Raw genomic sequence first — 27565 nt, forward strand, 5'->3', positions numbered from 1 at the left:
CACGTCTTGTGTGTGTGTGTGTGTGTGTGTGTGTGTGTGTGTGTGGTAATGCCATTCCCACTCCCACTCTCCTCAGAGAGGCTTTTATCCCTTACATCCTGACATTACATTGCCTCCTGCTTGTCACTCATAGTCTTGCCTCAGCTGCTAGTCCATTCTGCAGATATCCAACAGAGAAATTTTCCTTTCATCATTTCATCTCAATCCAGAAAAGTTTGAAGCCTCAGGATCATCTACTATTTAAAATTCTTAACTGTGGGCTTGGCAGTTCTAGCAAAAACCTTTCCAAGCCTGCTTTTACGAGTGCCCAATCTAGGAAGCTCAACACTGAGAAGGCTGCTTCGGCCAAGTAGTCAAAATGACTAACCTCCCGGCAGTCCTTACTCAGTTCCTGTTGCTGCACCATCTCCTGGCCCCAGCCTGAAATAATTTATCCTGTTTCAAGAGGGGAGCTTTTGTAAATCTTGTGCTGTAGACTTCCACTATTTATTTGAATCCTTTCATAACAAATAAAATAAATTTATAAAAAAACTGGTAAAATGGGTACAACACAGGTAAAAATTCAAAAGTATAAAACTTAAAAATGCCTTTGGAAAAAATAGCCAACTGTTAATTAAACAAATATGAAGTTAAATGTATATCACCTCTCAAATTAACAATATTGTGGAAAGGCAATTATTTACCATCTACTCTCACTGGCAAAAAAAACCCATAGGATATTAGGATAGAAGAAACTCAATATGGTTAAATCCAGTCCCTTCACTTAATACGTTATAAAATTGACCTCTTAGTAGGACAAATAAACTCATGCAAATTCATGAACAGAAATGGAAGTTTCCTCACTTGATATGAAATTTATTCCTGGGAACTTAAAACAAGCAGTACCCAGTAGAAGACAGATTGCTGCATATTGGTGTGTGAGAAATGGAATCTTGGCAGAGAAGAAGAAATAAGTAAGAAAATTTGAGCTAGTAATGTAAAGTGTTATCACATATGCAGAAAGTGCTAGGCAAAGAGAAGGGAGGCAAAAAGAAAATTGAAATAAGGTAGGCAATTAAAATCTTGTACCTAAAAAGTGAGCTGAATACAATGGAATAAAATGAAGGCTATGCACTTAAATTAATACGTGAAAGCTTAGTTGTATTTTTTACTGCTTAGACTAAGGTTATATAGTATGCCACTATTTTATTTGACTTTTTTTTTTTTTTAATTTGAAGATACACTGACAACAATGTGGGAGAAAGCCCTTTATCCTCCCAGGGATGTAGCCAGCTGATACGAGTGATTAGTGAGAGTCAGGTGTGTCCTATAAATGTACTCATGAGAATGAGGCTTTTAGTTAGGTTTATATTCAGTCTTTCAACTGTATTCCTTCAGGATCCATTTTATCCTCAGCTTTATCCAGATCACTACGATGATGTAGTTGGGGACAACTGAGTACTCTCAGCTGACAAGGACCACAGTGGCACATTCAAAGTTAAAAGAGGTAAATATGATTTGCAACTGGAGTCTTATAGATGGCATTAGATTCTCCTTAAGCCACCCTAAACCTGGCTCCAGTTACTGGAATAAATATACAAGTTGTATGAGTTTTCTTCCCAGTGAGAAGATTCTAATTATTTTCCCGTGGTTCTGTTCAGCACTTGCATCAAATTTATTTCCTAAGCCTAGAGAACTGAAGCCCCATGTTGTTTTGTTTTCCGTAGAGCGCCTATCCTGTGAACTGAGTCCGGAGCATACTATTGTGCTTGATAAAATCACTTGATAAAGATCAGCAGCGCTCTCAATATATATTTGTTGATGGAATTCATAGAATGAACAATCAGTTGTGAAGTGTTTTATTGATTACCATTTTCTATAGCTTTTGCCATGGCTCTTATTTAATGTATTGTTCCTTGCAATGTTTGGGGAGATTGGAATGAAATTTGAAAAGGCTATTTTTATATCTTTGGTTCAGTGTGTTTGAGTTTCCTTACTGATAGTTAAAAAGTGTGACATTTGCTTAGCTTAAAGCTATAAAGGTTAGCTCTCATAAACTTCCTAATCCATGAAATGAGGGAAGCTATTCTGGAGTTCTTGTAACCTGTGGGCTGATATAAATAGCAGCTGATACACAGTAGTCCTTTAAACAACAGAGGAATGGAACTGCATCTGGCAGTATGTACTATCTTAAGGTATCTAGGTAATTTTCCATATTGAATTAGATACTAAGGATGCATCTGGGCTTATATAAGCAAACAGAATTGTGGGAGGTTTTTTTTTTCAGTGTCAAAATTCAAACACAGAAGCTAATATAAGAACACAGGTACTTACACTCCTTTCTGAACTTCCTAGGAAAACAGTTTCTTAAAAGAAGGTGGGGGCTTCCCTGGTGGCGCAGTGGTTGAGAGTCTGCCTGCCGATGCAGGGGACACGGGTTCGTGCCCCGGTCCGGGAAGATTCCACATGCCGCGGAGCGGCTGGGCCCGTGAGCCATGGCCGCTGAGCCTGCGCGTCCGGAGCCTGTGCTCCACAGCGGGGGAGGCCACAACAGTGAGAGGTCCGCGTACAGCAAAAAAAAAAAAAAAAAGGTGGGAGAGGAAACAAACACCAGTGAAGGTGGTAGAGAAGGATAAAAGATGCCTGTAGATTCTGAGCGGACAGTGCTGTGAAAAACAGAGTTTCCATCTGATCTTGCATCTTGGAAATGAGCCGGGAAGGGGACAGGGTTTCCACGAGTGGGAAACTGACTCCATTGGCTTGAGGCTCTCTTTAATCTCCTTTCCTGGCCTACGGATGTGTTGCAAATCCGAAAGAATGCAGCGTTCCTATAAAAGAGTAGTGCTAATTGTACCAAAGGAAAACTGATGTTTTCCAGATGGAGAGATGAGAAATCTGAGAATATATGTTCTAAAAATTCTTAGAACTGGATGGTATAGAAACTAGAGCACCACTGTGCTGAGGAATATTTCAGATCTTGTGAGTCTATTCCTTTGCTTTCCAGATATACCAACGTGGCTCTCAGTGCTGGCTAAACATCAGAATCACCTGGGAAGATTTACACCCTGAGCCCTATCCTGAGCCAATTAAATCAGAGTCTCTTCATGCTCGGCCCAAACATTAGATTGTTTTAAAATTACCCAGGTGATTCTAGGATATCAGCATGTTAACCACTAAATAATAATATACAGAGAATGATACATCTGATATTAATTATTTCATCCTAATTGCAGCAGCATGAAATGAGTATTAATGGAGTCTGTTTACATTTTCCTTTTCCCATGTAAGCAAGAGACAGGAATGTACTTAGAAATCTATATTTTAAAGAGTTTATATGAAGCACTAAACTCTTATTTTGGTTAATGCAGCCTTAAAACAGTAATTTCTGAGCTAGAGATCCATTTAAGGTAAATTTAAAGTGAGGAATGTATGTCTTTATGTATTACCTTACCACTCAAAGTTTCTGTGATTTACTGCATCAATGGCTGTTTTAAAAAGTGAAAAGTAAAATTTGATATTAAATTGTGACAAAGACCAAAAGTTGAATTGCATGCATTTTAAGAATATTGCTTGAGAATCAGTAATGTACAAGGAATCAGTAGTTCTGATTATGAATATAGAATATTCTCATTTTATGACAGTAATTCATTGTTATGTGTTTTTCAGATTTGCTGATGGTACAAGGAATCAGTAATTCTAAGCTGATTGTGAATATAGAATATTCTAATTTTATGGCAGTAATTCATTGTTATATGTTATTCAGATTTGCTCATGGTGCATTTAAACTAAAGTATCAAATATAATATTGTGACATTGCTAGAAATCTTATATTATTCATGGCCTCTCTGAAATTCTACTTTCTACAAGTCATGCTGATTAATTATAACAAATTCATATGTATTTTGGTATTTTCCACATGTGATTTAAACAAACTTAAATGTCTGTATATTTCTTTCATTTTTACACAAAGGAAGTAGAAGTCAATTTTCAATTTGTTTAGAATTGTTTAGAAAAACATTCTTCATAACCTCTTCAAGATTATGTTTTCTATTATGTTTATTTTTTATAATCAACTTATTGTTCACACTAGCTTTAACAAACTTTAAAGTTTTCTTTGTTTTTATGCTCCTTGGCTAAGGAAATAAAAGTTATTTTTGACATTCAGGACATAAGCTAGCAATAAGAGCATAATCATTAAAAGTATTCAAATTCTCTATTAAATATTAAAGATAACAATACTTATAATTGGTAGTGCTCTTTTCTGATCCTATGGTAATTACACTTAGAAATAAATATTGCCAGTTAATAAATTGAACTGGAGGCTGTCATAGGATGATGTGGATAGAAAAAAGTTGTAAAACATTTCATTTTAAAAATTTATCAAGTATTCCAATAGATCTTGATATGTCATTGATTGCTTATTCTATAACAGAAAAGTCACCTCTGAAAAAGCACTTTTATTCAAAAATTCGCATACCTTTTATCATTCCCCTTTAAGGGCCATGTAGCAAAGTTTAGAGAAATGGAATCTAATTAAAATCGATGTAAAAATGGCTCCAAATAGTCTTAGGAGTGATCCTACTACAGAATAGAAAGCCATTTTCATATTCATGAAAATCAAACTGATAGTGACTTGTGTTTTATTTTTAACTCAGAGAGCAGCTTGGAAGGATTTCTTTGGGTTAACTCTGGAGCACATTTAGACCCACTTGGTCTCTGAGATTTTACATTTAGTATTAATGAACGTGCCATCCCCTTGCCTCCTGATGTAATGACACTGATATTCCTGCTCCATGAATGTATCAGTTCCTAAAGAGAAAACTTTGTAGTTTGGCTTAGGGAGCATAATATTTGCCCTCTCTGCTGGGAATCTGGTGTGGATAGCACTGTATCCTCTGGCCAGGATGCAGCTGTCAAAAAGCTCCATCATTGTTATAGGCACTAATGTGCAGACCATTCCGCTGGCCCAGCAGATGCTGGAAATAGAACTTGCTGTTAGATTCCTTGAATCTGTTCTTACATAAAAAACACGATGGATTTTTTTAAAGTTGTTTAACTACTATATCATACCAATATACCTGATCTTTGAAAAAAGACATTTGGGATTTTCAGGGATCTGTATTCAGAGAAGAATTGTGTTCTTTGAAAGAGAGGGAGATAGAGATAAAAGCAACATTTACTAAGCAACCGTTATTTGCGATGTTAGGTACTTTGTTTTTATTTCTGTAACATTTTATTTCATGAGCGAGACGGGTGGAATTCAAGCATCTATGGTAATACCAACTCCAATAAATCTGATTGGTTCTTAAATTGTTTTCTATAATCGTATGTTTGACCCTTTCTTTTAATTAAAAAGAAAAAAATGATTCAAAGTAATTTAAAAATAATGTTGGGTATCTTTTATGTACTATTTTATTTAATCCTTATAACAACACTTGTCAAAGAAAAATAGCTCTGACAGGTTAAACAGGCAAGAATGACTATTCAAGACTATTGCAACAAGGGACAAAGACTGAGCTTAGCTCAGCTGAAACAAGACAGGAGCATTTTTAGCTGTGATAAGCTGGTGGGAAGAACCTTCACTGGGTGAGGTTGGCCCACGTGATGAGCCACCTTTGTTTGCTAATCGCCTCCCACCCTTTCTCAGAGATTGGGAGATAAGGGCAGGGATGCTATCTTTCTTGATGGTTACACTTCAGAAATGGTGGCTCCATGTGGAGAAAGACATTCCTGGGTTTTAAAACTGCCAAGAGGCTGAGAGAAGATCTACATCTCAAAGGGCAGAGTGAGAACTTACTACTAAAAATTTTCTAAAGTAAATTTCTAAGAAAAGGGAGGTCAGAGGAAGAACCTTGCCTAAAATTGAGTCAAGCTGAGCGGAATATGAAGGCTGTCTTGATTACCTTTAAGAGAGACGTTTATTCCCTTGTTACTAAGACCCTGAGGCTTGGAGAGGTTAAGTTTACTTATCCTAGGTCTCCCAGCTATCAAGTGACAGAGTTGTGACTAGACCATAATTTTGATCTGCTCCAAAACCTGTGAACGTTCCAGTACACTGCAGCCTTGTGAAAATACCAGACGAGAAGTCAACACTGGCCACGTAAGAATTTTCAAAGAGTAAGTTCTTAATTATTTTCCTAAAGCTCTCCAGCTCCTTTAAGGAAAGGATTATCTCTGACAAAGTTTTGTTCATTTGAAACTATTGTATGCTACGTGTTCTATAGTTTTCAACAATCTGAAAATTTTATTGACTCAAAGTAGATGCATCTGTAGGGCAAGAGCCATTTAATCTGCTTGCCTGTCATGTTCCTTATTTCTAATAAAGGCTTCTTACAGGCAGCAGATGATTCTCTTAGGATATTTGTGAAACAGCTGTAGGAAATTTCCATTTTTCTGTCAAATGAAAATCATTTGTTCATAGTACTTATGAGTTAAGACACCATTTTTGATAAAGGGAAGAAGAAAAAAGGAAAGTTAAGGGAAATAACTTCAACTATTAATAAATGGAGTTTCTTTCATTAAAATCTTAAGAGAAACAAGGTGTGAAAACGTTGTTAGGGGCTCTGAAGGATAAGGGGCAATTCTGTTGCATATCAGAATTAGGCGTGGCAGCTGGGGAGGCATCACCAGGCTCAGATTCTTATGTTAGGGTATAAGCTGATGACCCAGGGAGGCTGAAGTAACCAACTGGTTACTGATCAGTTTTTAGCTTCTAAGAATGGAAGGAAGCATATAAGTTTCTCTGCACAGAATCAGCAACTATGAATATGTTTAATGTTTTTCACTTTAATAAATTTAGTCTTTTTTCAGGGTTTCTGATGACAGTAAAGATACCTTTTACCCTCAGCAAAATCTCGAATTTAGTAACTGCCAGGATTAATCCTTCACCTTTCCCAGCGATTCATTTACTGTAAGAAACATGGTCAATGTTGTTCATTCCTTGCTTTTAATCTTAGGATGTTTGAAAGACAAGAGGCTTTTTTTTTTTTTTGAATAATGAGTGTATCAAAAGCTAGAAAATTCCAACCAATGTTTTAATCATGCCTATCATTTATTTATTTCAACTTTTCAATAGAATGGTGATTACTCATTTTTCTTCTATCAAAAGGGTCATTTTTTTTCACAATAGTGCTAATGAGCTCCTGGTTGGATTTTAACTGTCAGGAAATGATTTCCTTAGGATACCTTAAATGAAATTATCTTAAAACATCTTTACTTGAATATGCCAATGTTCTAGTAAATCTAAGACAGGGAAAAGCTAAAGATGCTGTTATTATTGTGGAGGAAATAAAGTGGATAGGGTAAAGAAGACACTCATGATTTTATGAGGTACAAGGAGCCATTATCAAGTACTGTAAACACTAGGAGAAAGATTATTATGGGTTGTATTAAGCATATCGATTTCAGAAGGAGATCAGAATTAAACTAAATGTACATGCATAGCTTCAGATTTTTAAGAGTTTGGGAAAAGCAAGCAGAATTAAAGAAGGTGCACGGGCATTATCAAACACATTTAGTTTAAATTAGCATTTAGTTATAATGCTATCTTCAGGACATTTTTGACTAATTACCTGCAAATGATGCCAACACTTATAGTGAGATTTTTTCAGGGAAGAATTTTATCATTGTCTGTTCAAAATATCTTCTGCATTAATTTTCAGTCTTTAGCATTCCCTTCAAAAATCTTTATAATTACATCTAATCGTGTGTATGATAGTCTCTACCTGGCAAAATTTATACTGAAAATAAACAATTTTTTATTAACTCTATGATCTTAGTTTGATATTTCAAAACCAGGACAATGGCCTGATTTAAACAGTATGAGTTTTGGTGATGGTTTATTATCACATTCACAGTGGTTTGTTACATGTTGATATACTTAAGTGTTTTGAATTTATAAAATGTTTGTCCTTCTAGAAACAAATACTGATTTAGTAATATCACAGCTGTCTTGAAACAAGGATATTCTTTCTCTCTCACGATACTGGAATTTTTTCAATCTATATTTTGGAAGGAAGACTTACAATTTGCATTTCTTTGTACAGCTTTATTCTTTCAGGCATTTGCCCCAAATGGAATATAGAATTTCTAAGTTTTCAGGAAGATTAAATTTTACAAAAGTAAACAGACTACAACTTGATGACTTGTAGAGGGAATGCGGCACTGGATGGGACACTTAATTGGGTACATATCTCAGTTTAATCCTTGCTAGCCCATCTACCTCCAAATTACAAGTAGTGTTGATCTATCCTGGAGAAGTTGGGGCTATAGGAAGTCCTAAAGGTGAGAATTTCTGTTAGCCCACAATTGTTAAGCAAGACACAGTATTATTGTGACTCTAGAAGGCATAGAAATAGATGTTTTAGAATTTAGAGATTATTTGGGCCAAATTCTCCATTAAACATGAAGAACTGAACCCAGGACTCAACTTCCTATTAAGTATGCTTTTCTTCATTATTCCAAAAGTGGAAAGTAAGTCATAAATGGAATTTGACGTGACATGTGTTGGAGAGCCAACATCAGGGCAACTGTAGAAGTAGTTCATGTGCACTCACTGATGCCTCAATGCAAAGTGAAGGCAAGTCAAATTCCCTTTTTTATTTCCAAGCTTGTCTGTGGGTAACTGGACAGGGAGTCACAAACTCAGTAGTAATCAGGGAACAGACTGACAATGTAAAAGAAGTTGGATGTTTGTCTATGAGAAAGGCAATAGGGAGTGGTGAGTAGGGACCTTTGAAGACTCTCATGGACCAAAGACACCCTTACATTCAAAGATCCTTCCAGCATGACATCACATACATTAAAATACTCCCACGTCGTACATTAAATAGAACTTGCTGTTAAAAGTTTGGATGGATATTTAGAATTTCTTTTCGAAATTATTTGTCTACAATTAGGTATTTTGATTGACAGTTGTCTATAATGTCTTCATAATCATATTAACTACATAATCAGAAATACATATGAATTTTTGCCAAGAGAGAATATTGTTTTCAAATGTAATAAATTTTACCTATATGCTAAATTAAGATGACTGAATTTAGCATAATGTTACATTTTATAAGCATGTAATTAAATTCATTGACTTTATATTATGAAGGGTCTTTTTTTTAATTTATCATTTTGGGGGCATTAAAGGAGTCTCAAAATTATTTTCAGTTACTGAAAATCCCATAGGCCCTAGTTACTCTGCCCATATATCCAATGGAAAAAAAAAAAACTTATTAATGGGAGCAGGTGACCAGCATGTGCATTAACATTAGAAGTATTTTAAAATACTCAGCCAAGTAGTCTGGACTACCATGTACATAGTAGCTCACTCACCTTACCCCAGGTACACTCATCTCATTTTGAATAGAGATGTATTCTTAGCATGTATTACTACTATATTAGTTTTCCATTGCTGCTGTAACACTTTATCACAAACAATGATTTAAAATCACCCAAATATATTATCTTATCGTTCTAGAGGTCAGAAATCTGAAATGGTTTTCACTGGACTAAAATCAAGGAGTTGGCAGGGGTATGTTTCTTTCTGGAGACTCTAGAGAAGAATTCTCCGGACTTTTTCGACTTCTCGAGGCAGCCTGCATTCCTTGGCTCATGGCCCTTTCTCCATCTTTAAAGCCAGCAATGACCTGCTGAGTTTTCTTACATGGTACTATTTTGGCACTGGCTCTTCTGTCTCCTTCTTCCACATTTCATGGACTCTTGTGATTATATTGGGCCCACCTGGATAATCTAGAATGATTTCCCATATCAAGGTCAGTTGGTCAGCAACTTTTATTTCATCTGCAACCTTAATTTCCCTTTTCCATGTAACCTAACATATTCATTGATTCCTGAGATGAGGATGTAGGCGTCTTTGGTGAACCATTATTCTGCCTACCACAACTACAATAATTGTACTTGTTTTCATCTGTTTCTTTCCATTGGAATATAAACTCAGTGATAATATATAAATAGGAAACGGGAATTCAGAATCAGAAAATCTTTGAATTTAAAACATATAATTAAACCATTGATATTACAGATTAAAAATCTGAGTCCAAAAGTCATTAAGTGAGTTGCTCAGGTTCCTTCAGCTCCATAGTGGGTCAGACTCTGGGACTTCTAGTCAGTAGTTTTCTCTCTGTTACAAAACTGTCTGTCTATAATGCATCCCCTTTTTTCTGCATGCAAAATAATTGAGTTTAATAGTTGGTTAAATTCATAGAATGTAGGTACAATGAAAGTTATTCGTAGGATTTAAGTATATAATACTGCAATTAATAAATATGAATGTAATTAGAATGATATAAAAGCCTTTGAATCTACCTTAAATTTAGTAAGTAATCTTTTCCTAGGCTGTTCTCCTATATCACAGCCCAAGTTATATCAGAAAGCCAAAATTTTGATACATTTCCAAGATCCATGAATCTTACTAGTGCCCCAAGGGTTTGGTTTATGTAATTGGTATATTATAATTAGAAAACAATTAAAAAGGACAGTTCTCTGACTTAATGTCTTATTTTGTTCAGGTAATCAATTTCTTCTTTGTGCTAAATATGTCTATAATATTATATTAAATAGCAATATTAAGTTCATGAACAGAAGTGTCCACAGAAGTAAATGGCCTATGTTATTATTATAGTCAGTGATTAATGTTGAGCAAACTGTTAGAATTTTTATTAAAATCAAATATAGAGGTACAGAATGTAAAATATGTAATTGGAACTAATTTAGTTCTGAAAAAGTGTTAAGATAAAAATAACTTTTTACCAGAAGAAACTTGGAGTACGGGGTATAGAAATTAAATTGGTTTCCTAAGTCTGATCTTCAATAAGCAGCAACTTTGTTAAACTTTGAATCCTACATGCTCTGCCTTTAAAATAAATTACAGCACTTTATTATGAGAGGCACAAGCCACTGTGGAAGCTGTTTTGATTTCAGTGTTTCATGTTTACATCCTCTGCAAGTCAATGAAAAATATATAAACATCCACACACATATATTTAATTTATGACAAAATTGAGTAATAAGCAAACTGTAAGTGAATGTGTCCCAGATGCATTCAGAAGTTAAAAAAAGTGAAAATATTCTTATTTATGCTAATACTTCATATACTGTTTAATATGATTTCCATTTAGGAATATTAAATAGTAACCAACCCTTTATCACTATGAGATAAAGTTTTCTTTATGAGCTAATACCATGTCATTTTGCATTATCATGTTCTTCTTATGTTAAGAAACAAAGCAAAAGCAGGTGAAAGCAGTGGTGGTGTGTATGAAAAGCAAAATAAATTGCTTGATATTTTTCCTTGTGTTATTCTGTGGCTATTCCAGAAAATGCACTATTTTTGAAGTTTGCACCAATATCTCTCATAAGCCTATCACAAATTTTAAACAGAAAAAGTGGGAGAGCCTGGTAAAAAAAAGCATCTCCAGAAATATTCCAACATGGAGAAATGTCAATCACAAATGGGAAAGTCTAGAAGCCTTTTCTCAGTCACCATCTTCTCCCACACCCTTGTGCTACATTCATTCAACATATTTTTGTCAGGCTCCTTCTTTGTCCAACTGCTTTCCAAATCCCTCCCCTTCCGTGACTCTGTGGCCAGCAGAGATCTGTCTTCCCACCTACATGACTGGTTCTCCCAGGAAGCATCACCAACTTCCTGTTGTTCTTTGAATCTAAGTGAATTCCACCATTTTTTTTCTTTAACTCTTATTAAATTTTTATATATTTCCATTGGCAAAAAAACCTCCATGGTTTCAACTATCTACTCCATAAACGCCACCAGTCATGTGCAGAACATTAGCACTTCATCACAGTATTTATGTTTTGTTCTTCCTTCCTTCCCTAACTGCATTACCAGCTACACCCCTTGAAGACAAAACTGCATCTGTTCTGCCTTGTAACACCAGTGCTGGCATAATTCCTGAGATGAATATAAGGCTTAATACCTAGTTGTTGGATGAATACATAGAATGAATGAGTGAGTGAATGAATCATGATTCCTGAGAATTTTCTCTGCACCAGGAAGTGTGCTGAGAGCAGAAGGTGAGGGAGATGGACATTTCATTTTATCACTGAACTTACAGTCTAACAATAATTTCTATCATTGTTTTACCCTTGCTTGACAATTATCTTGATCTTAAAGTATTATATTATAATTCAGTGATGAGCATCTTACTAAAGAAAGTTCCTCTTCACTAATACTTTCAAACAAATATACTGTTGTAGTCATTCAGGTCAAAAGGTATGAACACTTTAAGCTGTAACTATTCCTTAACTCCTTCACTTTTTATGTAAAATAAGCGAGTTCTAACTATTGACTTGTTTATATTTTTAGCCAGAGGAAAAATGTTTGAGGGGACTATTGTAGTTGTGTATAGTTTACTTCTAGTTAAATCATTCTTCCCGAGTTTATCTTCTAGTTATCTTTGATAATTTACTTTTGAAAACTTCTGAGGGAACTCATGGGTAACCTGACAAAAATAATGTTTTGATTAATAAAGTCATATGGGATAGATTTGCATAGAAATCACAAAGCTGTTTCTTACACCTGTGTATTTTCAACTTTCTACTCAGTCACTGGCGGCAAACAAGATTGCAATGCTTCCTGTCACATATACAGTCTCTTTCTTCTTACTTAGTAGTGATCTTGGAAGATGATGGCATTTGATTTTAAAAAAAAAGGGCCTGATATGAGCAGTGTGTAATATTTCCTCTGTGAAGAACTTGGTGTATTATCCCCCTCATCTGAAGCTCTCCAAGAATCTGAGCTTTTTATTTGAAAAATGAACTATACCATTTAGAGTCAAGAAAGTATTCATTAAAGTTGAATGTCAGAAAGGAAACTTTACCAACAACTTTTAATGTTTTATCCTTTAATATACATATCGAGATAGAAATTCTAAGTGAGATTTGCTTTTTACATTTAATTTGTAGCTTACATTCAGTACTACAATTTGAAGTGATAGAAATTGAATATTCTGCTTTTTTTTCCTTCTACACTCTAGAAATGAATTGTTAATAGACAAAAGATAAATGCCTTGTGGATTCAACCCATCATCTTTGTAATATATGATACTGCCAGAACTTTGATTATTGGAAGTTCATATTGCAGATGCTATTTCAGAAATCCTATAAAGTACTTCTCTGATGCAAAAGATAAAGTTTTTGCTAAATTTTCTAGAAATAGTCTGATTTTACATTCTACATTAAAACTAGAGTTTATTATTCATTTAACATATTTGAGGGCTTACTCAGTAAAGTGGAAAAACTGACGTTACATAGGAGACATTGGCCACAAATATCAGAAAACTCCAACCCATCAGGCTTAATTAAAAATTTTTTTTTAATAAATTAAATTTCATACCAAGAAGACACACGACTCCAGGGATGGTGGTTCAGCAGCTAAATGATATAAGCAAGAAGCCAGTTTTTTTCTATCCTTAGTGTCTCTGGCAAACCACCTTCATAATTGCTAAATGATTTCTGCAGCTACAGACATCACATGAGGACTCATAAATCTCCAAAGAAGGAGAGCAGTCAGCTCCTTCTTGATTTTTTTAAAGACTTAAAAAATCTTTTCCAGAAGCCACTTAAAAGTCTTCCCTTCGCTTCTCATTGGGCAACATTGTGTCTAACAACTATGCCTAAACCAATCACTGGAAATAGAAGAGAATTACAGTGTTAAGCTACTATGCATGGTTTACCCTGGACCAGGAAAGATAATGCCCTTTCCAGGACTACATAGTATATAGGGGTGCACCTAGAATATAATCAGGACTCTGCTATCAAGGAACTATGTACAGGGATTCAGGCTTTGTTAGGCAACAAATATTACCTCCACAAGTATTACAAATTAAACTAGGTCCTTGCCCTGAAGAATTTTACAGTCTAGTGTGGGAAACAAACAGGACAATAAAGGGTTGTAAACAGTATCCCAAGGTATACCACTAATAGGAGTATGTACCAGATGTTACAGGGGTTATGAAGAGAAGCACTGAGGAGGGGCATATGATTTTAGATTGAGAGGAGAAAATGGAGATAATGAGGGTAAGACCAGAGGACAAATGTTAATGCTGTGTGTTTATGACTGCAGTTCAGGAAATATGTTATGGTTTTCAATTTTTCAGTGCATTGTTTTAACAAATTGTGAAAGGTGTCTTAAAGATTTTTGTTGTTGCTTCAGTCACATTATAGTTTTAATTTTCAAATAAGATATGCTCTTCTTAGAAGATGTATGTACAAAGTGATATCTAAAGCTTCATTATAGCTTTAGAGTTTGTTATTTCATAGCAGGTGAGTATGATTTATCAGAGTCATAAGGACAGTGATGATAGATGATCATGATGTTATAGTCATGTTGGCTCCATTAGTTTGACGGTATGTGATGGCATATGGATTGTAGGAAATATTTTATTCTGAGCTTTTGTTTTGGTATATTAAACATCATTAAACATTACACAATAAATTGACTCCATTTAGGTAATTGCCAATTACACTGTCACATAAATAGCAGAAAATGTGTTGCCTTTTTCAGTTTTCCTGTTGTAATTATAATCATAAAAGGAGAGACAGAGTAGAAATGATGACATTTTGGGTTGTAGCTGATGGGAACATTTTTATGCTCATTAAATCCATTTACAAGCAGTACTATGATTTCAGACATGTTGTACAACAACAACCAGAAAAGCCAGTATTTTCTCATGAAATGCATGTTCCCAATTCTAGGTGAGACTAGGAAAACAGCATGATAGTTATAAGAGAAATAATTTAAATAGTCTCAACTTTCTATTTGTGGAAATGTTCTAATAACAGAAACTAATGACACAGATTAAGTCAAGTTCTTTTAAAAAATTATTTTATCTTGATCTCCCATGTGAATTGATGTTAGGTGAGAATGACATACTAACTTTCTAACTGATCTGAAATCCCTAAAGGTTGTAAAAAGTTTGTGTAAAATAAAATAACTACCTAGGATTGTCTTAATTTGGAGGAAGTTGTGACATATTCCAACTAAAAAGTGAAAAACCCTGTACAAAGCTCTGTATATGGTAGAGGGTTTTATTGATTAATTGCTGAGATATGGGCACAGAAATGGGGACAGTTGTTATACTTTTTATTTTGTTGATATTTCATTTTGCCAACTGGGGACAAAATAATTATTTATAGCCATAAGAAGATGACTTTTGCCTCCTGTCTCCTAGTCTACCAAATGGTACCTCCATCTGCATGAATGCCTCACACCAGACTCAGGACTCTAGCTTTCTGTCCCTACTTGCTTTACATTTCCATGCCTCTTTTTAGTTTCCACCATTCTTCTTATCTTCATCTTTATTTGGCCATTTTCCTACCCCAAATTACAGTTTATTAGGTTACCTTTTGATCTATTCCCATTTTCTTTATCTCTTCCAAATGCAAAAAACAATAATGCATCTTTCTTCTACACATATAAGAAATTCTCCCAAGACTCTCATGTGCTTTAATTCACAAAAATTCAAAGAACTGTCACTCTCTACCATATTTTTTTCTGGTTTTATCATCTTGCTGTAGAAATAGTTTTTTGAAAAAAGGAAGATAATCTATTCTCACTTCTCTTTTCCACTTTTTGGTCAAGGAGCTATCAAACAATGGAAATTTAGAAAATTAGAAAAAATTCTAATTGTAGAATAATTGTAAGTGATAGAAATTTCTGCATTATGCACAATTTTACTGTATTTTTATGTTTGTTCTATATTTAGGGCAAATGTTTTCCCAAAGTGTGTCTTGAACAGTTTTGTGATGGATTTTTAAATTTTTTTTCTTTATGTATGTATACATGTATCCCCTCTTTTTTTGGATTTCCTTCCCATTTAGGTCACCACAGAGCATTGAGTAGAGTTCCCTGAGCTATACAGTAGGTTCTCATTAGTTATCTATTTTATATATAGTATCAATAGTGTATATATGTCAATTCCAATCTCCAAATTCACCCCACCACACCCCCTTTCCCCTCTTGGTGTCCATATGTTTGTTCTCTACGTCTGTGTCTCTATATCTGCTTTGCAAATAGGATCAGCTATACCATTTTTCTAGATTCCACATATATGTGTTAATATACGATAATTGTTTTTCTCTTTATGACTTACTTCACTCTGTATGGCAGTCTCTACGTCCATCCATGTCTCTACAAATGACCCAATTTCGTTCCTTTTTTATGTGTGAGTAATATTCCATTGTATATATGTACCACATCTTCTTTATCCATTCCTCTATTTATGGACATTTAGGTTGCTTCCATGTCCTGGCTATTATAAATAGTGCTGCAATGAACATTGGGGTGTAAGTGTCTTTTTGAAATATGGTTTTCTCTGGGTATATGCCCAGGAGTGGGATTGCTGGGTCATATGGTAGTTCTATTTTTAGTTTTTTAAGGAACCTCCATACTGTTCTCCATAGTGGCTGTATCAATTTACATTCCCACCAGATCATCCTTTAACCTTGAAAAAGATTATTAGAGCAGACCGCTGTGAGTAGATATTTGAACAGAGAACCAAATAAGATAAGGGAAGTAAACATGGCACTACCTGGGGGAAGAATATTGCAAACAAAAGGAAATATGTAAAGGGCTTGAAGTGTGAGCCAACTTGAGTTGTTTGGTCAACAAGTTGGTCAGAAGGCTGAAGCAGAGTGAGGAATTAGGAGGGGGCAGGAACTGAGGTCATGAAAGGATCATGACTATCTGATTAATTTTACTCTTGGCTTCACTGTGATCTCCTTGAGGGCTGCACGTTTAAATGATTTGTTTTTTATGCTCAAGATTTAGTCCAGCGTCTGAATCTGGTACATACTAGGTCTTTCAGTAAATATTTGTTGAAAAAAAATTGAGATACAGGGGTTAAGGCCATTCAGATGTTTGGTCAATCAGAGCAGAATGAACAAAACAGAGCAGAATATTCAGGGACCTCCAGCCATGATGCAGCTGAACGATACTAGGTACCAGGAGGAACTGCAAGAAAGAAGCAAGAGAAGTGAGTGGTTGCCAGACCTTAGAGGACTCTCGGTACTACCAGGAAAAGCTAGGATTTTATTTTCTAGCTAAGTGCAGAGTTGATGGTAGGCTATAATGGGATCAGGCTTTAATTTGGGAGGAAAATCAGTCTGCTGGTAATATGAAAGATGAAATAAGAAGGAGGGGTCAGTTATAAAAGATATATTAATGTGGCAGAATCTATGGGATTTCAAATATATTATATATTTGGGGTTAAGGAGAGAAGGTAGTCTTTGAGGTACCCAGTTACCTGCTTAGGGACCTGATGACAGTGATGCCACTCACTGGCATTGGCATCAGAGCATGAGATCAGATTCTGGGGACAGGGAACAATATTACCATTTATTGTTTGAATTGTTACTTGTAGGTCTGGTTGACTGGATTTAAGCAAGTAGGGAAAGGACTGTGTGTTATATCACTTTGTCATGCATTTCTTCTGGTATGATGACTTACATATGCATTCTTCATAAAATATTTATTAAGAATTTTACATATCAGCATCTTCTATTAGGTTCACATTATAAGCTTGGAGAAAGGGGGAAACAAAGAACTGTATGATTGAAGTGGTATATAATTTCCTCTCATTTTTCCATGGGAGTAAATAGATTACAGTGAAGAGTCTTAGCACAGAGCATTGAAAGGAGTTATCTGTTATCTTTGCCATATTGTCCATGAAACAAGATGATACAAAAATTCCCAAATTCATTCAAGGATTTATGTCACCAACAGTTGCAAAAATCTTGAAAAAAGGATTTAGACACATTGCATTAATTATGATAAATAAAATCAAAACCCCAATGTACTGTTCTCAATTTTTCAAGGTATGTAAAAAGGATCAAATATTTTTATTTCCCTAAAGAAGGTAATTTTCACCAACAAACTCTATTAAAACATCAATTGATTCCCTAGGCTAGTCTAATATCAAATAATGAGTGTTTAGTTGCAATTCTTCTGACTGGTTTGTTAAATAAGTTCCTTTTACTCATGCCAAATATCTCCCTTCTGGGGAATTTGTCTTAATGTCTAGTTCATCTCTCCAAAATTATGATGTTACTGTGCTCTATTTCACATAGCTGTGAAATGAAAACAAGGAGTCATAAAATTAAAGTGGCTAATATGCTTTTTTAATATCATTATGTGACTAATGAGTAGCTATAACATCTCGTGTACCTAAAGCAATATATTTGTCTTTCATCCTGTAATTAAGGAGAATATACAATACCCTGGAAATGTATCATATATACAAAATATTGGACATTTAGTTGCCTGATATGTCTACTGGTTCCAGCAATTTCACAACTTTTCAACGAATTTAGTCTGACCTATAGTATATCAGGCACTGTGCAGGCAGTGGAGAAACAAAAACAAATTATGACATGTTTGCTGCCCTTCAGAGACTATGTTTTAAAATATATCATTTTAATATTTAACACTTATGTACTTATATTTCAAAATTGTTAATATTTTTAAAAACTAGGGATGGTTATGGCCACTTTAAATTTACATTAATTGAGAGTTTTTCCTCTGGTTAAAGAAAAAGAACTTACATTTATAACATTTTTACTAATATTTCTTAGGATCAATTTAATTTATAACATCATTGATTTTCTATGCAGAGATGTAAGTCTAGATATAGACATATGGGTTATTTCTCCTCACCAATATGTGTGGGATATTTCTTAATGCCTTTTATAGCTTTGAGGGGAAATATTCCTTTTTAAATTTTCTCCTTTGACCAGACTTGTGTCTTGATGGCAGAAAGTTATATTTAATAATTTTATAATCAAAAATCTCTTCACTGTCTACAGCCAACTGTAGCCCCAGTCTCACATCAGGCCTTCTGGGAGCCCCCTCTAACACTCCCACGCACCCACCACCAGCATTCTGGGTAGCAAGCAACTTCTGTCCTTCCTGTGGAATTCTCCTGTTGGATTATGAGCTCCTGTTCACTCTTCTGAGTGCTCAAGGTCCTTAAACAAAAATTGAACAAAAGTTATGTTCAATTATTTTTTCCTTGAATGAATAATATAGTGAGGAAACAGAGGAACACCTGTCATCGAAGGGAGGGACTCAGCTCCACCTGCGGCATATCTATAATCCAGTCTCTTTGAGATTTTAGAGTTTGGATAAGCTCTGATAATAACAACATTTGGGGATGTCTTGGGAAAGAGCGGAGGCTTATTATGCTAAAGGTATGTCTTTGTACTTGGCACTAAACTTGTTCATTTTATGTAATTAAAAGTATCTTTTAGCCAGTCAGTGTTGAGTATAGTGAATAAGAGAATGCGGTGGGCTTCATGAGATATCCGTTGTTCTGATAGTGCTTTGAATGTAACACATAAGGAAAGTTGAGATGTAAATAGTTCTTTTTTGCTAAACAAAAGAAGAGCAGAACAGAGAATTATCTCCTTTAGATTCAAACAGTATAGTAATTATCTGTGGATATCAAGAAATCACAGTTGCACTTTTCCTCTGTGAGCCTTCTGTTGGCAGCGCAGCTGGAGGTGAAGGTTAGGGCTGAGCTGTTTAAAGGTCATGCGACAGGGGGCGGGGAGTGGGGGAATAGTAATGTTTCCACAGTGCCCTACAATTTACTGATTTTTGTTTTTTAAAGATATATAAAAAGTATGTAAGTTAACAAAACTAGAATCTTGCCATTCTCTCCTGGCTCTTGGCAAACAGAAATGGCCTGCCAATGGGATAAGGCAGCTGTCACCATCATAACTTACTATTTTGATTCTTATATATCTTAATATTTCCTAGTTTAATATGTTTAATGGTTTGTAGTTTAATATTTTTAATAGTTAACAATGGCTTAGACAGAGTAAATTATAAAGGAGTACTTGCCATTGGTTTTAGTCATTTGGGACATAGACTAATGGAGAGGTCATATCTGTTGATCTTTCTGACTGACATGTCCACTTTTTATGGGAAGGAAACATAATATGCCAGGTTTCCATAAACAGGGCTGAATTCAGGGCTTTCCATGCTCAGAGGACCCCTTTGAGAGTCTCCATGGCAGCTGACTCGTCCTTCTACCCACTCAGCAGGAGCTTTGTTACCATGGTTTATAGGTGTCTCAGTTTTCACTTTTGTTCTCTAAAACAATTCTTCCTATTAAATAGGTTAGCTGCTCATCAACCCACTAAAATTCCTCTTTAGCTCCAGAGCACCACTGAAACTTAACCCTAACCAAGATCACCAATGGTGGCTTTATTGCTGACTGATCAGTGTCCTGTCCTTGAAATTGTCTCTTCCCTTGATTTATAAGACTTTACCCACTATTCCTTCTTTTTTTCTTTTCCTTCTTTTTTTTCTTGGGTTTCCTTTCTTCTTGCCAAATGTATCTGCTCCTCCAAGATTCTGTACTTGCCTCCCTTTGCCTCACATGTTACCTACTTTACCATGATAATCCCTTTCTGTTCCATGGCTTGAAATTCATTTATAAGCTAAATTGGTGTCTTCAGAGAAATACTGTCTTCAAAGTTCCAAATGTGTGTTCACCTTCCTACTATATAACTGCATTTGGGCATCCTATAGGCAATGGAAACCCAAGGTGTCCAAGACAAAATTCCATCTCCTCTCCACAAACCTGTACTGTTAATTTCTTTTGATACTTATCACCCACACTGCTATGCAGACACCCCTTGTAACAAGCGGTGAGAACATTGCTTAAACACTTTGAACAGTTTATCTGTAACATGAGAATAATATTTGCCTTGCAGAATTGCTGTGAAGAATATGTAGTGGATCTGACAAATATAGTTGTTTTAAAAATAATATGTTTTATGTATCTAAACAAAACTAAGACTTCAGATGCCAATCCTTGTTAAAATATGGAGACATAGAAAAGAATAAGTTGACTAGTATAGAGTTTTCCATAGTTTATTTTCATAATCATTAAGAAAACTTTTAATATTTAAAATTCATGAAGTCAGAGATCAGGCAAATTAGTAATAATACAGGAAAAACATCTGAAAATTATCTAAATGTTCACAAACAAGATTGATTAAGTAAACTATAGAATATTTATTTGATGGAATATTCTATTCAGTATTCTATTGACAGTGGTGAGTCAGTGTTTATAATTTAACATCATATGAAGAAATTATGATATAGAATAACATGTATTATTTGGTCAAATTATGCATAAAAAGGGCACTACATGAGAATAAATTTCAAAATATATATTATAACTATATATGGAAGCTGCACTAATTTTTTAAGCACTATTTATTGTAATTTGCTTTTATAATTTAGAAAATTAAAACTAGCAAAGCAGCGGTCTCTGATCTAAAAATAAAGTAATATAACTATTTAAACAGGCCACAATATTTTGAGATAGCAGCAATAAAAACCCTATCTTTTTCAAAATGACTTTTTTACAGAGGAGCCTAGAAGCATTTTGCATAGAAAAAATGAGACACAAAAACAGCAAATTATTTTTTCCTCTCTGGTCTAGTAAGGAGGCAATTTTTAAGTTATTAAGTTTTAATGAAACAATTAGGAAGTTAAGGAGATATTTTTACACTGATGGCAAATCATACCTGTCCAGATTATACTAAATTCCCATATGGTCTCCCTATTTAAGCAATAAATGGAAGGGGATAATTTGGAATCAACTATGAACTTGAGATTTGCCGGTTTTGTTTTCTCTTGGGAATTCATGCTGACAGATTCAAGAAGAGCATTTATTCAGACTCTACAGGAAAACGCTTTATCTGTCTGTAAAAATGGAGTGTTTTTCATCTGGGCAGCAGTAACCTGCAGTCCAGGCTCTCACGTGCCTTATTTTTAACATTGTTTATTCTCACTATGTTCTTGTAACAACCATTTATTTCTATTAAATCATTTGTTAGTGATTATGATTGAAGCTCACATCTATTATTTGAGAATCTTATTGCAAAGCTTATAAGCATTTTCAGAATGAATAACTGAAGCTTTAATTTGGTTCTTATATAGCAAAGAATGCCTCAAGTACCAGGTGTTCAGTACACCATTTATGCTTTTCCTCTACTGCCTGTAAGCCATTTCATTCTAACAGATGCTGCAGGAGGCTGTTCTCTCCTATTGCTGAAATCAGTGGGGCTCCCAGAGCATATTTTGCAGATTCACTGCTCATGATTAAGTTCTTTTGAATTCTAAAGTGCTACAATGTAAAACTTGCTTTAAGCTTCCTAGAATTTATAGAAATCGCTCTGGGATGGAGAGATTTAAGCATGTGAATTGATTTCAGATAAGGATGGAGCCTTTATTTTTTTATAGCACCCGAAAACCAGTATTATCATGAACATGGGTGGTTTCTGAAACTGGACATTTCTGGATTTGTATTCAGATTCTGACACTCTCCAGCTATGTGGCCATAGGTGAATTTGTAAATCTTTCTGAGCCCTTGTCTCCTCATCTACCAAAGTGGCAGAATAACTCATTTCTTAACATAATTTTGAGAATTAAAATGAATTGACATATGAAAGCATCTAGCACTGTGCATGATAATCATAAGATGTTCATTCATGGTTACTTGAGTGTCTAGTACGTGGCCAGCATGACACTAATCATAGGTGATTCAAGCAGTTCACTCTTTGCTGGGGTTTGCATATTTGTTTGCTTATCGTCTGTCTAGGCTTCATCACAAAGTTAGAAACTCTGTGAGAGCAAGTATCTTCTTTTGCTGACACATGGTTGTTTGACTGAATAATTGAATGAATGAAATATTATCTGATTTAAATCCTAAAGCTGCATAGTAAATGGCTACATGATAGGAGTGAAGAGGCTCAATGGGTATTTCTGTCAAGGGGTAACATAAGCAAATTGGGAAATGAGAAACAGCCTGACATCTGGGGAAACTGTCATCAGCTGGGATGTGAAGGGTGAGGTGGGGAGCAGCATTTTGTCATGGAGGGCTTTGCGTGCTGTTCCAAGAAAGGAACTTTATTCTGTTATCCAGAGGCTTTCAGCCTTTGCTATGGGGACCCAACTTGGCTCTCAGAGTACCTCAGAACTGCCACAGGAATGAAGGGGAAGCCATGTGGGTGGGATTTAGCCTACAACTCCCATTTTTCTCCCCTAACTCCAGTATAATTTGTCAACCAGAACCATTTTTATTTCCGTAACCTATGTTGAGTAATACCTTTAGGGTTTTGAGTACTGGCTTATTTTTAGAAATGATTTTACTCCTCTTCAATAGATAGAAATGTACTATTTTCATGGTGACAATGGAATATTTCGTGCAATAGAATGGTATGGAAACCATTGCATGCTTGATAGATCTCCTAAGCAGCTCTCTAAAGGATGCATTTCCAGGATTCTAAGGTAGGTAACAGAATTAATCATGGTACAACCAAGGTGGAAAATACAAAAGGCACAAATAGATATGCAACATTGAAGGTTATACAGACCATGCAGGGCTTGTGGAATACTCAGCAGTAGTTGTCCACCTGAAAATATAGATAGATGAATCTGAATCTTGGGAAACTTTCTGGGCTGAACGCATAGATTTGAGTGTCATTTACATAAAGGCCAAATTATAAGAATAGATAAAAAATCAACCTGTGAAGATGTACAAACAGAAGAGCAGTAGGCCAAGGATGGACCTTTGGGAATGATTGGCTTTTCATAGACCAGGGTAGGACAGGGAGCAAAGAGATGAAGAAGAAATTGTAATTTTATGTGCAAAGAAAACTAGGACAGTTTGGTAACAGTGGAAGCCATGAGCATGTTAAGCTTTAGAAGGGGTGAGTGAGTATGGAATGTAAGATGTCTGGTGGGTTTATCAAATAGGGAGTCAAAATTATAATTCATACATATGAAAAATAAAATTATTATTTACCCTGAGATGCTTTTTCTAGCACTACTATATCATCTAAAGTTGACTTCTCATCTGCTTAGCAGAGAATTCTCTGCTCTTTTTATTGCCTTCAGATTCACTTATCCATATCCTTACACAGACTGAATACTGTTCATATGGAGATTAGAGTTAATCCTTTTATCTTCTTTAGGGTGGAGATATCATTAAAACTTAAATTATACACGAATACAGCTTAGCATTAAATGTGAACTCTTCAGCCGATTTTTAAAGTGTGGCATTTAGGTTTCACATTTGTGGGAAAGTCAAAATAAAAGATATAGTTTATAATTCAACAGGTCTCAGAACACAGCAAAATTCCTATGCATGTATCTGATAGAATATTTCCCTTGAAAATTTAGAAATCTAGGTGGATAGTAGATACTTGTATTTAAAAGTGTACAGTAGACTAAAACGTGTTATAGATTCTGAATATAGAGACCAAGAATGGTGGATCAGGCATCTTCATAAATGCCCTTTAAATGCTCTTAAGCTATACAAGAAGCCTGGACATAATGATTTGGGACTGCTGTTCTTATGATATTTGGGGGATGCTGCTGTCACAGTGGGGTGCTATATCTGGCTCACATCCACTTGTAAAAGCCAATTGTGCACATCTTTTCTCAACTCTGCATCCAATCATGTCATTTGGTAGCTTGAAATTGGGTGTGAAGGGAGTATTGACCCCATGGCTTTGTTTTGTTTTTTTCTTTCTGAAGAGCTAATTGTTAAAATGTTAAGAGCATATCCCTGGAGATGAATGTGTCACTGACAGAAGAGACAGGTAAATGCAATTGCTATTTATCTGCTGCTTTAGTAGGGCTCTTCTTATGCCCTGGTATGCTGAAACACAATTGCATAGGGCATATATGTCCACTGTGAATTTCCACAGCGAGGTCAATCTAGAAATGAAAACACATTATGTTATTAGTAGTTAGACCCAATTCTGTTTTGCTGTGCATTCAAAATACTGCACCATATTAACATGTACAAGTTCACAATCACCTTTGATCCTACCATTCCACTAAACTGTTATTTTCATTATAGAACTTGTACTAAATTTCTGCCTGTATTACTGAAAATTATTGAAATTTCTCATGCAGTATTCAAGAAGGTCTATAATCATGAACAGCATTAGACCTATGCTCAGCTCTCTCACAAATTATTTCCTCAGTAAATTTGTTATTATGCAACCAGGAAGCATCTATAGCTTTCAGACTGTAATTGGCACAGAACTTTTAGCATCCAGCCTGATTACCCAGACTTCCCACAGTTTTCCTGAACTGGTTAAAAGGGCTCTATCAGGTCCTTGTTATCAATTATTTTCTTTCTTTCTCTCTTTTTATTTTGCAGTGTTTTCAATGTTTCCTTCGGTTTGGAAAAAAAATACGGAGCCCTTTACCAAATAAAGTGTTTTTACTATAGTTCAAATACATTCAAAGTTACTTTTATTTTATTTCAACTTATATAATTCCTTATTTAAAACTATGTGTGTGTGGGGAGGGTGGATAGATTCTACTAATTCATTAATTAAACTGTCTGATTCCCTTTTATTTTCCAATCTCCTCTTGATCTACTTAATTTTGAAATTGTTTCTTTATATTTAGAGCTCTTTTTGCGAACCTCTGAGTAATGTATAGCCACTAAATAACTTTACTCTTGCATTTTCACTTCAAAAAGATTTTGTTTTCCTTTTTAATTATCTGTGCCTCGGTTTCCCCATTTATACATGTACTATCCTTTAGAAATTGTTAAATGTTTGCATATCCCAAACACATGTATACTGATTCTTAGAATGTGAATAGAGAACTTATTAAGAAATAACTTATTAGGAAAAAAATTATTTTTAAAAAACTAATTATCAGTATTTGAGAAAATTAAGACTATATTCTCACAGAAGCTATTTCTTGATAGTTTTTGTCACTCAATCATAGAAATCTAAAAAAACATAATGTTATAAATTTCATAAAAGTAATTATTTAGGGGTTAAGGCTTGGGTTTATAACCCTTCCTTTTCTCTAATATTTCAAATCTACTAGTTCCTTAAGAATTGTGTGTTTGTTTATATTTTGAGAGACATGCAAGGGAAAAAATTTTAAAAACCCACCTTCTACACTTTGAAGATAGAATAACATGCACTGAATTTCAATATTGATCTGCTTTTTCTGCTTTAAAATCCTTTTGTGTTTCAAGCTATCTATGCCTGCTTTAACTTAGCTATATAGGGCATAATGCAGAGCTTCATGACTTAAAGTAGCTTAGATAAAGGAGAGGCAGTATAACGACAGGTAGAAACACTGGTTGTGTTTTGTTTTATTTCTCTTGAAAGCCAGAATTTTTAAATGATTAAAATACATTCAACCAAATGTCTGATTCAAATTGTTTGGGGAGATATGAGTAAGTGAGTGCTGAATGGTCATGTTTTTGTCTAGCTTCTAACGGTTACATGCATACATCTCAAAAGGTAAATCTTACTTTAGAAAGTATTTGGTTCAGTTAAGCACTTTTGAATACCCAGGATAAATACAAGTGTGTTTTTAGAGGTTTGAACTTCAGAATATCCAGGCAAATAATGATATTATATACATGTATACTAACTGAATACTGATCTTGGGCAATGTATTGTAAAATTTTTTATAAGAACTCAGAAAAATTGATACAGGAATTAGGGAATACGTGAAAGAAACCAAGCCTATGAAAATGCTTCTTGGGGCAAAATTTGTACAAACTAGATATTAAGAAAGTATAGAGAATCACAGAGAAGAAGAAATGACCAGAAAAAAAAAACAAACAAAATTGTACTTATAGAAAATACAATCTTTCATAAAAAGTATAATGAAGAATTATTGACATTCTTGTTTAAAACACTGGGCATATCAGTAATACATCATGCAAGCTCCTAAGTATAGCTGTGTGCTGATCTTCTCTTTGATTTAATAGACGAAAGTTAACTCTGCCGTTAAGGTAGAGGGTGAGGATAAAATGAGGGGGAACCGGCCAGCCTCATCCCTAGGTTTTCCAACCTAGGTATGATATCTTCACCATATTAAAAAATATTATATTTAGAAATTAATTGATTTAATATTATTACTTCACAACATTCTACTTTAATCCTCAGAACTTTGCTTTAGACTTTTCAAGTCATACTATTGATGAGTGCTTCTCAACTTTTGTCTACCTAATAAGTTGGATATCATCGTTATGACTGAAAGCAAGGGAATACTTTGTTTTTCTTACGATGCTTATAGTTTTATTTTATATAATGTTTTAGTTTGTAAATCGTGCCAAAAAATTTCAGAGGGAAATGAAGACAGTTCAGTAGCATGGTATAGAAAGTTAGGATTTTTATCGTTTTTATTAAAGTATAGTGTATTTACAATATTATATTAGTTTCAAGTGTACAACCTAGTGATTCAATATTTTTGTAGCTTATACTCCATTTAAAGTTATTACCAAAAAATCTATATTTTCCTGTGCTGTACAATATGGTCTTGTTTCTTACTTATTTTATACATTGTAGTGTGTGTCTCTAAATCCCATACCCCATCTTCTCCTCTCCCCCTTCCTTCACTCCACTAGTAACCACTAGTTTGTTCTCTAAATATGTGTCTGTTTTGTTACATACAGTTGTTTGTTTTATTTTTTAGATTCCACATATAAGTGATAACATAGATCTATCTGATGTATTTCACTAAGCATAATACTCTCTAGGTTCA

At 34.7% G+C, this 27565-nt stretch overlaps 1 protein-coding gene across 2 annotated transcripts in view; it reads left to right on the plus strand.

The window, feature by feature from the left end:
- PRR16 (proline rich 16) overlaps positions 1-27565 on the plus strand; it is a 269296-nt gene that overhangs the window by 177958 nt on the left and 63773 nt on the right. The window lies entirely within an intron of this gene.

The sequence above is a fragment of the Pseudorca crassidens genome, chromosome 3, assembly GCF_039906515.1.
Source record: "Pseudorca crassidens isolate mPseCra1 chromosome 3, mPseCra1.hap1, whole genome shotgun sequence".
NCBI classification, from domain to species: domain Eukaryota; kingdom Metazoa; phylum Chordata; class Mammalia; order Artiodactyla; family Delphinidae; genus Pseudorca; species Pseudorca crassidens.